We start from the raw sequence: 13,016 nt of genomic DNA, 5'->3' as shown, positions 1-13,016 counted from the left end.
TGAGGTATCACGGGTAACTCCGTCACAGAAGAGGTATCTAGGCTGCGTAGAGTAGAGCCTGTGACCTAGTCTGCACATGCACTAAACCTAAGCTAATCACTCATAGCTATGTTACCCTGAGTTAAGGAAGGACAGTGACAGTGTTTGTCCAGTAAATCATGAACATCCTTTACTCAATATGTGTGAAGAGCCAAACTTACACAGTATTCCAGGAATAAGTGTTTAAACCCAAATGCTTAGAATCAAGTGGAAGAAGCCAGAATATATAATATATGTGGATCAAAGGAGAATTTGTGATGCATATACTCTAAAGGCATTGAGAGAGATTCTAATAATACTGGCCACAGTTGTTAAAAAAATTTTTAAAAGACTGGAGTTGGTGTGATGAAGGAAGCTTCACAAAAGCAGTATAACCTGAACACCCTAATTGAGGATAGAACTTATTCAAATTAAGGGGGTAAGAAGACTCAACATATTTTACTATGGAAACAACTGCTTTGGTTTTTTATTTGCTTCCTTAGAAGAATTCAACCCATTCTATGGGAATGCACCCCATTCTGTGGTTTACCATCAACAGGGACAGAATACGAATATTTTCCCTCACCTCAGAGAAGTGTTTGAAAACACTCTCTTAGAAAGGAAACAAATTTATTTGGTTGCTAATTGTTTGGGCTCTGGTTTTAATGAGCCACCCATTGTAAAAGATAAAGAGGATAGTAAGGTTTTCCTTTACTCTCTTTTTTAGGTAAAGCGATTAAAAGGGTATGAACAAATATCATGCGATAGTTAAGATCATGGACTCTGGTGCAAAACTATCTGTGTTTGTATCCCTGATTATTAGGTGGCCGACCTTGGACAACTTGCTCCTCCTCTTTAGGCCTCAGAGTCCTCACTCATAAAATGAGAACAATAAGAGTACCTATCCCAAACGGTTGTAATGAGGATTTAAACAGTGGTTATTGTTTTTGTTATTATTATTGATTGTTGTATTATTATTGGTCTGGCAACCTGGAAAGGGATGGGGAGTAGATGGTATGGGCAGATGGGACCACAGAGCCCTCCAAATGATTCCAGGAGAATTGGCTAGGAAGTGTGTGTGTGTGTGTGTGTGTGTGTGTGTGTGCGTGCGTGCGTGTGTGTGTGATGGGGAAGGAGAAGCTGGGGATGAGGCAAAGTGCTGCCTGGACAGTGCCTGTTGAGTACACTAGAGAAGGACTCCATGAAGAAGATTATTTTGGTACCCAAGCAATCAGATTTCTCCATAGCAGCCCACTGCCTTGCCTAATGAAGAATTTACTTTCCAGCCAGTCTCTGAAAGAAGGAACATTATCACATGTGCTGTTTTTATCTGTGTGTGTGTGTGTGTGTGTGTGTGTGTGTGTGTGTGTTTTAAATCAGTTGATAGTCTAATAGAAACAAGGGCCATCAATGCTATAAGAATTTGGTTGGTCCCCATCAAATTAACCTTATGTGGACAACAACGAAGCTGCCAAACAAAAAAGAAATGAACACACAATAAAACCAAGAATCCGTGTCTCAAAAAGGGGTCCCCTGGGCATGGAGGAGTTCTCTTAACCTGTATGTCTGGGTTGACTAAATCGGACAAGTTTGACACCCTTCATCTGGAATAGTTTTAGTGACACCTCCTGTTGCAAATAGCAGAGCCTTGAAATCATGGAAGGCCTCCCTTTCTAAAGAGCTACCTGTTCCATGGAAGAAGTTTCTCAGACAGGTACTCTGAGACCAGTCAGCCCGGTCCTTTGACCCACAGCATCAGTATCACCTGGGAGCTTATATGACATGTGGAGGCTCAGGTACCATTCCAGACCTGCTAAATCAGAACCTCCCTTTATGAGGTCCCAGGAGACTTATGTGTGCATTAAAGTTTGAAAAGCTCTGCTCCAGTGGACTCAAATGGGCCACATACCTTCTTGGGGTGTCTAATTCTCCACCCTGGAGTAGCAAAGCATTGTGAGAACATTGGCTGATCATTTCCCCAAATTCAAGAAAATATATCCCCAGAAAGCAGAGATAATGATAATAAGTGTGGCAATTACAAGTAAAACCTCTTCTTTGAATTAGCAATTATAGAACTATCTGAAGAAATGTGTGCAGTTCTTCATTTTGAGACCTTTGAACCTGCAGAGGTCTTGAAGAGGAAGATGCCTCTGGAATGCGGCATAGCACAGATCCCTTAGAAATTTAGATCAAAGGTGAGAGTCATCAAAGTGTTTGTGGGCTCAAAGGCAAAAAGACCTCAGTTCTGAAACTCAAGAGTTGTGTCGAGAAGGTTTTTGTCCTTCTGTATGTCTTTATGAGGAAGAGGGCTTCCTGAGTCTTTGAACCCTAGAGCCTGCCAATTTGAGTGGAAGAGGTGACATTTTCCTTGAAGCTGCAGGCTGCATTCTGTTCAGATCCTCAAGCATCAAGGTCAGGCCCTGTTCAGAATAACTGAATGCTAATTGACTTGTTGGGAATTAATGTGCATTATCTTATTTACCCCAATGTTCTGCGGGCAGTTTGTAAATCATTCTCTCCGGCAGGTTCTGACATGGATTTGAAGTTTGTTTTTGGTTTTATAGGAGTTGGGTTAATCTCTAGCTGTGCTAGAGGGTGAGAGAAATTAGAATGATAGAGAGGGACCTCTCCCCTCCACACTTCTGTATCACGAAAGATCATCACAATTGATAGGGATTTTGGAGCCTGCATTTACCTCCAGGTAAGAAACAGACTGGCTATATAATTATGCTAACACTTTCCAGGGAGGTGGTTTTGTTCTTTAGCTTTGCCAAATATATGCAGGCTCCTGCTTCCTTGAGCATTCCCACTGGCAACTACCCAACACACACACACACACACACACACACACACACACACACACAGTAGGCACAGACTGGTTGGCACACTCATAAAGACCATGCAAGGTGACCTCAGTGATTTGTGTGGCTTCCCCTTGCCATGGTCCATTTCTCAATGCAGTGGGCAGTCTTCCAAATACACAGCCGCTCTCTGCACAGTAATCACTTCGACTGCCATTGAAATCCCAAGCAGGAGACATACAGTTTCCCTACATCTTGCTTTGCTTTTGGTCTATGATGACTAGAATCCCACTGTTGTTTATTTTTCTTGCTGCTAACTGGCTGTATAACCTTAGACAAGTCAATGTGCTTCCATTTCCTTGTCTATAAAATTAAGGGGTTGTCGTTTTTTGCCATAACCTGGGTTTCCTGCTTTTTCCTTTGGTTCTTTGAAACAAAATGGTTGCCAGCACGAAAGCTACTGACTCATCTTGGATCTGCAAGCTGGAAGAAGCTGCAGTGCTGTTGTGAGAACTGTAATGATCTCAGAGGCCTTGTCTGGAGTTCTGGATCTGCCTCTGACTTAATGTGCATCTGACTTTCGGCAAATCTCTCAGATCTTCGGTTTCTTCATCTGTGCAATGGAGATAAATATCCTGTCTTGCCTTCCTTGCAGGGCTGTGATGAAAGAGCGCATTGTACTCAGGAAAGTGCTATGCAGTGCAGAGGGTGATAAATTACCAGGTTTGCCTGATCAGGCCTTTTAACCAGGGAGATGGCATCAAGCTGGTCCCAACCCCTGGGAGTCCTCAGCCACAGCTGCGGTGCTCAGTTCAAGCTCCACAGCAGAACCCTGGAGAGATACAGTTCCCCTCGTCCCTCTCAACACCACCCAATCACAATTTCTGGGGAAAGTTTCAGCCATATGAGATAGATGTGCAGCCATATTTGAGAACCACTGATCTGAGGACAAAGAAATCTTACCACTCTCTTGATCTCAAATCCTACTATTCATTGTAAATGACAGGCTGTCCCTTCTCACATGTGATGCCTGAGGTGTACTGTAGATAGGACAGAGTCTGCAGGTGGCTGTCCTCTTGCAGCCTTCTTATTAACTTGACAAATCTACCTTCTAGTCTTGATTTTCTTGATTTTCTTTCCCATCTATTAAATGGAAGAAATCTCTCACTCTGCTATTGGAAATGAACTTCCTGAGAACTGTATCTTTTGGACACAAGGCAAGCTGAAAGTCGAGCTACGTTTAGTCCTCTCTAAGCCCTCTTGTAAGCATTAACCTGGGCACAGTTGAATTTGAGCTTTTGCCCTTTGGGGCACTGCAGTTACACAGTTTGATAGAAACAGGAGAAGAGGACGTAGAGAGGAGCATCACAAATGGGTTTCTACGTAGATGATTCTCTTACCAGTTGGAGTCTGTTTGGAACTGACACTAGTTAAGTTCTGTGCCCAAGGAACAGCTGTGGGATGAAGTACATAGAGTTTATGCAAATTGCTTCACAGGTCACCAAGGTTTAGGCTTAGTCTTTCCCTTCACTGTTCTTTTGATCAAGTTCTTTGTCTCTGGGACTAAAGTCAAATTAGATATTTCAGAGTCATAGCCCCAGGCAAGTGCCTTAAGAACCTCAGAGGATGTGGCCAGGGTGGAGGGATGGGGGAAAAAATAACCTCATCCAAAATATATATGATTCAAACTTAAAGGAGTAAAGCGAATTCTCAGTAGGTGGATTTTTATTTATTTCATTTTAGTTTGCCAGTGAAATGAGATAAGAACATCTGTCTCCTGTTAAATAGGAGCCGCGTTCTTTCAGGTAAGAATGATAATGCTGGAGGAACACATTTCTGCAAACTTGCCTTAATCTATTTCTGGGGTAATGGACTTTCACAGTGACCTCAAGTGCTGCTGTTAATAGCTTCTTGCTTCTTCCATCAGAAATGCACTAGACCTGTTTTCAGATGTATGTTCACTTTGAGGAAAAGAACAACAGAACCTTCTCTGAGAGAGAGGAAAAACGATTAAACCCTTTCTCTAACCTAGCAGGAAAGAAAAAAATACCTCTGTGCATGCTTCTGCTGGTATAAACAGCAGTATTAGGAAAAAAGCTAGTGTCTTCATGACTGAAAAATATTTAGGACAGAACTTGGTCTCCAACTCCTCTGTATTCCCCTCGTTACTTTAATACTGTGAGTTTTGGACTCCAGGGAGAAAGTCTAAAAATACTAGAGCATACTTGTTGAAAAGCAAGTAACAAAGATGGGAGGGGCCAGCTTTTGCTTTAAAGGTAATAAAGAAAAGGAATATAAAATCATAATGTTTTCATTTTTAAACTCTAAATCAAAGTCAGACCTTGAGCTATTGTTCTTTATTTTTATTTTTAATAGGTAGTGTGGAGACATGGTAACACAAATTCAAATGGCGCAAAAGGAAATGCATTGAAAAGTTATTTTTCCTTCCAATACACTCTATCAGCATGCCAGTTCTCCTTCCCCGAAGCCACCTCTGATGCCTGTTTCTTGTGGTTCCTTTCAGAGATATTCTCTGCATATTGGGGTGTGTGTGTGTGTGTGTGTGTGTGTGTGTGTGTGTGTGTGTGTGTGTTTGAGCACACATTCACAGGGCTCTCTCTCCCTTCGTGTAACTTAAGTAGTTCCATTCTACACACAACCTGCTCTTTGCTTTTTTTCACCTAGAAAGATATCCTAGAGATAATTTCATATCAGAACATAGAGTCCAATCTTCTTATTTGAATAGTATAGGAGTCCATTGAGGCATGTATCATAACTTATTTAACCAGCTCTGTACTGATGGGAATTTAAGCCCTTAGGATCCATTTACCACTACAATGTTGGAATTAATATTCTTATACATATATCTTGAAGTGTAAAATACTTTTGAATCTTAAGCTGCCATAATGTAGCTTGATTCACACATCTCTTCTGTGGTTGCAAGTTTCTCCTAGGCCCAGCAGAAAACTTTAGCAGACGTAATTGTATTTTATTTTTGAAATATTAACTGTAGGTTAGAGTGCAGAGCTGATTTCTGCATGTGGGATTTCCCTCTGGTTTAGTTTCATTGTGACCAGCCTAGCCAAGGAAGATAGACGTTTGAGCTGTGTTTCCACACAGCTACTACATCAGTTACTGAGCTAATATGACCCTTTCTGCTGCCATGGAAAGGTCACAAGAGTCACCTTAACAGCCTGAGGAAATCAATTCCAACACTGGTCTAGGTACCACCTCTGACTCAGGGCTTTATGTATGTATAGAATTTCTGCCTCTGCATTGATAGGGTCATACACATATATGCACCAAAAGTCAGGGCACCCTAGGGCTCTGGCTTTCAAAACCTAGTAAATAGAAACTAGAATATATTTAGAATAAGACTGAAGTCTCTGGGAATCCAGGAGCTTTATACTTTTATTCTTTTTAATTAGCAAACATATTTTGGGGATGGATAAATAGGAAGCTAGCCATGTAGGGACGGTGAGGTAATCCTTCCATCCATCCGCCCCTGAAAAGGTGTCTTTAAAAGCAGGAAGCTTACTGCCTTAGGGTAGAATTGCTAGAGAAGATTTGTTCTTTGACTGGTAAAAGAAAAGGAAACAATATGGAGAGGGGCAGACAGGATCAAGGTAGTGAAAAGAACACAGGTTGAAAGTTAGAAAACTCATACTTTAAGGACTGCATGAATTTAGTTAGAACCAAGTCAAACCCGAGTAAAAAAGAAAACATATTTGTTATGCGGGATTATCTTGATTCAGGGGTTTAAGAAGCAGCACTGAACCAAATCTCTTTTCACCCTCCAAGCTTTGTCTCTTCTGTATTAGCTTCACCCTCAGGCTCCAAATGGTGTTACAATGGCTGCCAGTAGCTCCTGTCCTGAATCCTCCTAGGCTCGAGGCTGGCAGATAGAAAAACTCCTCTTCCCCTAAGATGCCAAAAGAAAGTTCTAGATGGGCAAGGGTCTAAAGTCAGAGTGCTCTTACCAAGTGAATTGAGAAATTGGTAACTGATAAATTTCCCAAACAGCCTCTCACTAGGTATATGGCTTTGGCTCAGTTAATTTCTTATTGTCTTACTTTCCTTGTTTGTAATGTATGGTTAAACTTGCTCATCTTTGTGGCCTCCTGCAGTTATAAACTAATTTTCTTCCTCTCATCCTTTCCTTTTCAAATTTATTGAGCTTTTACCCTAGATGGGCATTGTAATCCTCATTCCTATTCCTGACTATATTTTAATATGGATAAGAAACAGATATATATTTAAAAATGAAAATATAATATATGTAATCTAATAGAGATACGCTTAAAGAGCAATAGGGAACACAGAAGAGGGAGCAAATAGTTTACTTGTGGTAATCACTGCACTCAAATCCAGTTTGAAACTTGAGCAGACTGACAAATCTGTGGTGCCCACATTAGCAGGTTGGATGCATGGACTAGAAATGTGAAGCTGGAATTACTGACAAGGAGAAAAGCGCAGTGGCCAATTCACCCACATTGACGCTCAACATACTAGGGCAATCTACACTAGTACCCAAAGATGGTGGAGGACAGTATAGACACAGATAAAAAGGCATTAGCCAAAGAGTGGACAAGCATGATTTCTGAGCAAGTATGAAGGAACTGAGTTAAGAAATGAATGCTGAAGGATGATTAGATAATTATTTTAACAAGAGGTTGTCAAGGAGCCCCAAAGTCTAATTTAACTAAACCAAAGGTAACCACACCACCACTGTCTCCACCAGAAAACACATAGTGATTTGTTGTACATAACTCAATGAAGTGAGAAATCAGCTAACAAAGAAGATTAGATTTTATTTTCTAGAATCCTGAAACATAGGAGAGTCTCCCTTGTGATGGATTGTGTGTTTATACCTGAAGTCAGAGGAATGCATTAGAAGATCTCTTAAAGCCCTAGGGTTCACAATTCTAATATTTTGTTTTACTTCAATAGATGTTCTATGAAGTGACTACCCCAAATGAAAAATTGCTACTGCATAATAGTTGATGCTAATTTGGAGACAAATGTGCTGATCCAGGAAACTGTTTTAAAGAATACAAGGAGAATTCCATGCTCTCTAAATTCCAGGGAAAAGTAGCAACAAGAATTATTGGAACAAGTAACGTTTATCTTGTGGAGCATATTCTCCCTGAGAATGCCAAAATGCATCACAGAGATGCTCACTGCAAAGATGGGACCTGCTGGAACAGGAGGAAGTTAACACGGGCTGAAAGACTGAGCTTTCTTATTCTACCTTTCCTTTCTAAGCCAGTTCTTTTCTAAAGTAAATTCTTAAAATTATATATATATATATATATATATATATATATATATATATATATTCACTTTTCTAGGTAGAGTTAATTACAGTCTTATTTAGAAATAAGAGAGGGGTTTGCTTTACCCTTTAAAGGTCCTTCCAGGACTATTGTGATTCTAATTCAATGCTTTAGGCATTAAATAGTGTCAGGAATCTAAATGCGTGGTTTTTGTTCTCATACAAAAAGGGAAAACAAATGTTTCAAAGAGAAGAAAGAGAGTGAGAGAAAGAAAATGCAGTCTTTTCCATTCGGTGTTTACTTTTCACAGGAATACAAATATTTAGCATTGTTGTGATTTTCACACTGACAATGAAAGTCAGTTTATTGCAAAGATGTGAATTAATTCTTGAAGTCTAAAACTCAAAATAAATTTTTGAACACATGTTAGGAAGAACAAGCTGTGCTAGAGGCGATGTAGTAGATGAGGACATAGTCACCACCTCAGGGGGTTTCTAGGTGAATGGGATATAAGATTTAGACTGATGCCAGCGTAATATACTAAGAGAATTCCTAGAAAAGAAAAATCTGTCAGGGAAAAGTCTAAAGATGAAGTAAAATTTGACATGGACCCTGAAACAAGGGTAGGTTTTCTGGCAAGAAATGAGGTGAGGGTTTCATGATGGAAGGAGCAGCATCAGCTAATGAACAGGTAGGAGAGCCCAAGGGGCAACAGATACAGCAATTTGACTGGAGCAGTAAGTTACATATGGAGCAGGTGTGACTTACCAGAAACGTAACTAGTGGTACGTGAGGTATAGCAAAAAGCTATGGCGATCGCAGGTTTATCTCTGGGGAAGAAAGGGGACTGACCCATCAGGACATCTGGACAGACCTCTGTGCTGAGCCCTCCCTGGTACACTATTGCACTGGACTGCAGTACACAGGGGACTGGGCTGCAAGGACTGTGAGGAGATACGGGGGTAAGAGAGAATGTTTCTGCTTCCATCAGGGTTCTTATGTTTGAGGCCCATTCTAATAACTATCTGAGTTCGTGGTCTTTTAAATGGATTTCTTCCCCCAGAACAAACTCCTCGTCATGCTCCAAGCATTAGCTCCCATTCCTCTCCTGGAGGATAGGAACAGTGTCCTTTCCTTGAGCATAATCTTTGTCAGGTGCTTTGACTTGTGATAACCCATTCTCAAATCAACCTTACAAAAGTAAATATTATTATCTCTATTTGATAGCCAAGCTGTCTGGAGCTCACAGAATTTCAGCAACTCTCCCCAAATAATATGGGTACAAAAGGTCAGAGCCAGGACTCAAACTTGCCAGCTACGTGAGTGAGCCACCTTTGAAGTGGATCCTACAGAGCCACTAGCTGACATATGACCTAAACCGCACAAAAGTCCCCAAATAAGTTGAAGCCAAGTCCTTACTCTATTTCTGAAAAAAAAGAAAAGAACAAAAAAAAATGAGTCAGAGATAATACCCTTAAAAAAAAAATTAAAGCCACATGATCTGTCCTAAGGATACTTCTTATGGGGTCACAAAGTGCCCATCATGATAGGGTTATAGATTATTAGACTTAACAACATGGATTTCCACTCACCAAGGGTGATCTGCTTTACAGCCATTGCTGAGTGTTCAACCTGTCAATAGCAAGCTGACCCTGAGCCTCTGGTGTAGTACCCATCTCCAAAGGAAGCAGTCAGCTGATTACATGGCACTATTTTAACCATGGAAGGGACAGCACATCGTGCTCATTGGAATAGACACTTACTCTGGATACTGATTCGCTTTCCCTGCCAGAATCACCATTCATAGCCTTAAGACATGTTTTATTCACTGTCATGGTGCATTAGGTTTCAATGTTGCATAACAAATTACCACAAACTTATTGACTTGAAAAAACACACATTTATTATCTCACAGTTTCCGTGGGTCAAAAGTGTGGGCGTTGCTTATCTTGGTTCTCTACTGTCTCACTGAGGCTGCCAAGTGCTCTCAGGCTACGTTCTCCTCTGGAGGCCGGGCTAGGGAAGAATCTGCTTCCAAACCCATTATTGGCTTGTTACTGGCTGTCATCTGGAGAATGATTTCAGGTCCTACAGGTCACATGCATTTCCTTACCATGCAACCCACTCCACAGGCAGCTCAAAATATGACTATTTACTTTTCAAAGCCAGCAAGAGAATCTCTCCCTCCAGTCTGTTATGATGAAATCTTATTAAATGAAATATGATCCTGAGAGTAACATCTCATCACCTTTATCATATCTGCAAATTTCCTTTTGCCATGTAAAGTTCCATATTTATAGGTTCTGGGGATTAGGATGTAGATACGTTTGGGCAGTTCTTATTCTGTCAACCACAGGCAGTTCTAGTGAGTAGAAGCCGTGGATGCTGCTAAACATCTTACCATGAAGACACTAGGCCCCACAACTGACTCTGGGTGGTGAACACGCAATGTGATATATACATGCTGTATTACAGAATGGTACACTTGAAACCTATGTAACTTTACTAACAAATGTCACCCCAATAAATTTTAATTTTTTAAAAAAGAATTATCCTGTACAAATGTCAGTAATGTTGAGGTTGAGAAATCCTGCTTCAGGGTAATTTGTTATACAGCATTATTGAGGCGTTAACTGAATAATACACTGACAATAATGATTCCCTAAAATTCTCAAAGGCTTAGTGAGTCTTGTAGGAAAAACAAAGAGCTAAGAGTCATCAGACTTGTTTTTAAATCCAAGATTTGTCATTTATTAAATACTTAGTGTATGGAAAAATCTACCCCTGAATCTCAGATTAATGATTTATAAAATAGGAAAAATTACACACTAGCTTATAGACTTTCTCCAAGGCTCAACAGAACACACACACACACACACACACACACACACACGCACACACACGCACAAAATCTTTGTGAAGAGGTGTACAAAACTAAAACTTTCTTTTTTTATTATTAGGATAGCTGCAATTCTATTCTGATGAAAATTTCATTAGAATAATACATTGTAGGACTTATAAAAATGTTTGCCACCAGATGCTATAGATTTCTTTAACTGGCATATTACAGTTTGACACAGAAATGAACACAATTTTGTAGAAATAATTGCTCACTGATTTTTTTTAATTAGAAGAAAAATCATATATAATATATAATATATTATATATATATATATATATATATATATATATATATATATAAAACATAGTTACACATATAGGTAATGTATATCTATTATTTAGAATTTTTCTTTAATCATATAGATAATTAAAAATCAGTGATATTTGTCTAAAAAGGATGACTTCTCTCAATTTTTTAACCCTTATTTTCTTTTACTTGGCAATATTTGTTTTGATCAGAATGAAAATGTAATATAATGGAGGATAAAAATGTATTACGTTTCATTAGCAGAAATTGAATATAATAAGATAGTGAATTCAAACGAACAGGCCTAGACTCCAAGATGGGTTGTAAAAGAGCAGAGCAATTGAGGAAGGTGAGACCGCAGATGGCGGAGAGTGTGCTTTTGTGACTCAGGTGGAGTTTGGCCAAAGATTCACAGGGAGTCATGAGGACAGAGCAGGGCAGGCCTCACTCTGGGCTGCTTTCATTACAGGCCCCTTCCCTATGTTGCTGCTACTAGAATTGCCCCAAGATTCATACAAACAAAGTAAATATTAATCAAGAGCATATCCACTTGTACCATAGGAACTTCATCTTGGAGCAGTTAGTCTGGAGAGCAGTTTAGGAAAGGTTGTGCAGCTTCAAAGGATGTGATTTCAAAAAGGGAAACAATTTAGGTGTTATTTTAAATAAGACTGTTTTCAGCCCACATGGTTAGGAACTTCTTGTGGTCCTGAGACTTGATTATCTCATTACTGAAGCAACCTAGCCCAAGACAAGCACTGTGGTTCTGGAATCCTGCTGCTCCATGGAGAGTGCCTGTGAGATGGCATTTTCCATTCTGTGCTACAGTAAAGATGTTTGTGTTTCACCAATTGCACGGATCTTGGGCCACCATTGTAAGTTTCAAAAATTTGTAGAAGGTAATTATATTTTAAATGGCACACTGTTGGAGATGAGGCAATATGCATAGATAGATGCCCTCCTCTCCCCCAAATAGTGGTAAATGCACAGTACCAATATTAACTTCTTGGTACAATATTTTTCTCAATCGAATTTGTGTTCATAAGTGACCAGTGTCATTCTCCACCACACTTCTTTATTCGTCGAATCCCGAGTCTCTGTATGGTCTGGCAAACTACGTACTGTTTTGAGCACACAGTCTTGCCTGGAATATTCAGGGCAATATGCAATTGTACCGAAGCACTGAGAATGTCTCTAACTAAGACTGAACAGAATAAAAAAACACACCAAAAAAACAAAAAACAAAAAACAGGGAGAAGGCTCTTTGGACTTTGGGTTTTTAACTCTCAAGAGCAAGACAATTTGATTTAAAAGTTCAATTTCTTTGGAATTGAATGTTTTTGTACTTAAACTTGCAAGGAAATTCAATCTCTGATCTTTCCTCTCTGGGAGTTTGATAATAGGAAGGGGTTTATATTCAATTTTGGTGCATCTCTATTTTGGCATTTTATTATTGTATCTTCATGTTGTCATTTAATCTCATTGAAGGACTTATGATGTGCTATTTTGGGTGATGTTGCTGGATGCACTTGAGAACTAATATAGAGGAGAATCAGTTTTATGTTCAGCTTTGAGTACAGAGTGGAATTGATTTAATTAGTGCTCCTTTCTGACCAATTTCAGAATATACTGGATTCAAACCTAAACTGTTTGTAAGTTGTCCCAGGATAATACACAAAAGAGCAGTGGCGGTCTTAAGAGACTGGTCTTGTGAAGGGGGAGCAGAGCTCTGCCTCCATAACTCGCTCTTCTCCCTGAATTGGAAAGTCTCAC

This window comes from Rhinolophus sinicus, linkage group LG03, assembly GCF_036562045.2.
Source record: "Rhinolophus sinicus isolate RSC01 linkage group LG03, ASM3656204v1, whole genome shotgun sequence".
NCBI classification, from domain to species: domain Eukaryota; kingdom Metazoa; phylum Chordata; class Mammalia; order Chiroptera; family Rhinolophidae; genus Rhinolophus; species Rhinolophus sinicus.
The sequence above is the reverse complement of the archived record's forward strand: the minus strand, read 5'-3'. Positions refer to the sequence as shown.